This window comes from Silene latifolia, chromosome 11 (assembly GCF_048544455.1).
Source record: "Silene latifolia isolate original U9 population chromosome 11, ASM4854445v1, whole genome shotgun sequence".
NCBI classification, from domain to species: domain Eukaryota; kingdom Viridiplantae; phylum Streptophyta; class Magnoliopsida; order Caryophyllales; family Caryophyllaceae; genus Silene; species Silene latifolia.
This window is the reverse complement of record NC_133536.1, coordinates 123,039,381-123,041,926: the sequence shown is the minus strand read 5'-3', so window position 1 is coordinate 123,041,926 and position 2,546 is coordinate 123,039,381. Positions and strand designations below refer to the sequence as shown.

At 41.4% G+C, this 2,546-nt stretch overlaps 1 non-coding gene across 1 annotated transcript; it reads left to right on the top strand.

The window, feature by feature from the left end:
• The first annotated feature begins 1,837 nt into the window (after nucleotides 1-1,837).
• LOC141616509 (small nucleolar RNA R71) lies at nucleotides 1,838-1,944 on the top strand. Its single transcript, XR_012530855.1, has one exon. It is a non-coding gene; the product is annotated as a small nucleolar RNA R71 (small nucleolar RNA).
• The last annotated feature ends 602 nt before the right edge of the window (nucleotides 1,945-2,546 follow it).

The window sequence follows — 2,546 nt, the reverse complement described above, 5'->3', positions numbered from 1 at the left end:
TTGATTTTGATGAGCTTTGCAAGCTCTCCTTGTCATAATTCACTTGCTCTTTGAATGGAGCATCTTCAATTTTCTTCCTCCATTGGAGTTCCGATTTCTTCCTTTCATCTTTTCGGCTATAATGATCAATCATGAAACATGGCTCATGTAAACGAGGAGCTCTCATAGTCTTGTCAAGATTAAAAGTTATGCTTTCATCTCCCACTTCTAAAGTGAGCTCACCATGTTTCACATCAATCACCGCACCGGCGGTGTGTAGGAAAGGTCTTCCTAGGATGATTGGAATGTTGGAATCTTCCTCCATATCAACAATGACAAAGTCCACCGGGATGAAAAACTTCCCAATTCGCACGGGGACATCTTCCCATATCCCTAACGGTGTCTTCGTCGATCTATCGGCCATTTGGAGTGTGATGTTGGTGCATTTAAGCTCTCCCATCCCAAACCTTTTACTTACCGAGTACGGCATGACACTCACACTAGCCCCTAGATCACATAAGGCTTTGTTGATCGTCGTGTCGCCAATGGTACACGGTATTGAGAAGCTTCCCGGATCCTTTAACTTTGGAGGTGAACTCCCTTGAAGTATTGCACTACTCACCTTAGTGAAGGCGATAGTCTCAAGTTTCCGGATCGACTTCTTCTTTGTGAGGATATATTTCATGTATTTCGCATAGGCCGGAACGTGATTGATTAATTCCGTGAAAGGAATTTAGACTTCTAAATTCTTCACAATTTCCATGAACTTTCCAAGTTGATCATCAAATTTGGGCTTGGCTTGACGACTTGGAAAAGGAAGTCTAATCACAATGGGCTCCTTCTCTTTGGCCTTGTCTTCACTTTTCTTTGAACTTTCTTCTTTTGATGATTCTCCATCTTTGGAGTTTTGCACAATTTCTTCCTTTTCACTAGCTTCCACAACTTCATCCTCAACTTGCTTCTTCGGTGCTTCATACCTTGTACAACTTCTCAAGTGATGGCACTAACCGTTTCATGTCTAGGGGGATTACTTTGAGGTGGTAATTGCCCCTTTTGTCTTTGTGAGCTTGAAGATGCTAATTGAGTCAATTGTGTTTCCAACATCTTGGTGTGAGCTAGAATGTTGTTGATGGTGGTTTCCTTTGCTTGGCTATCTTTTTGCATTTGGGTGAAAAATTCTTGTTGATTCTTTTGCATTTGGAGGACCGCTTTTTGGACATCAAAACCTTGGTCATTTTGGTGATTGTATGGATTTTGATTTTGGTAACCTTGGTTTTGATTGTAAAAGGGTCTTTGATTTTGGTTTCTCATGGGTGGTGGAGTGTATGTTGTTTGAGGGTTTTGAACATTTTGGCTTTTGTATGAGAGATTTGGATGGAATTTGGTGTTCTCATTGTAAAAATTTGAATAAGGGGTACCACTTTTATATGCTTGGAAAGCATTCACTTGTTCGGTTGTTCCCCTACACTCACTTGGGTCATGACCCAAAGTTCCACAATTCTCACATATCCCACTTGGGATTGATGAGGATGCCGTCATGGCATTGACATGATGCTTCGATGATTTTGAGTTTTCCTCAAGTCTAGCCATAGCTTGTTCAAACTTCAAGTTGATTGTATCGATATGGGAGCTTAGTTGGGCACCTAATTGAGTAACGGCGTCCACTTCATACTTTCCTCCTCTAGTAGCCTTGCGAGGCCTACTATATTGTGAATTGTGGATTGCCATCTCTTCAATTTTGCTCCAAGTTTGGTTGTCATCAACCTCGGTGAACATCCCATTCGATCCCATATTGAGAATGTTCCTAAAATCTTCATATAAACCATTCCAAAATTGTTGCACCAAAAACCATTCGCTAAGTCCATGGTGAGGACATGAGCGACAAATTCCCTTGAACCGCTCCCAAGCTTCATACAAAGACTCTTCATCCCTTTGCTTAAAACCCGTAATTTGAGCTCTTAGCATGTTGGTCTTTTCCGGTGGGTAGAATTTTTTGTAGAAAGCTAGAGCCAACTTCTTCCAAGAATCTATTCCAAGGGTGGCCTTATCAAAGCCCTTCAACCATTGCTTTGCGGTGCCGATTAAGGAAAAAGGAAATAACACCCATCTAATTTGGTCTTGAGTCACGCCCGTTTGAGAGATAGCATCACAATAATCGCAAAAGGTTTCCATATGAGAATGAGGATCCTCACTAGGCATTCCCCCAAATTGGCTCCTCTCAACTAGTTGGATGAAGGCGGACTTGGCAATAAAATTTCCGGTGAGATGTTGCGGTGTAGGAGTACCATTTGGTAGATTCTCCTCGGTGGGTACAGAGTGTGACGAGAATTTTGGCATTGTAGGTGGATTTTGTGGGGTATTGTGTAATGGGTTCTCTTCTCCTTCTATTGCGAAAGGATTGACAAACTCACTAGTGGGTTGAACAACTTCACCAACACCTCTCAAATTCCTCCTAACAAGTCTCCTATTGTTCGTCAAGGTTATTTCGATTTCACGGTCAAAAGGTAACAAATCACATTGTAACCTTCTAGACATGTAAAATATCAAACAACTCAAAAATAATTAGA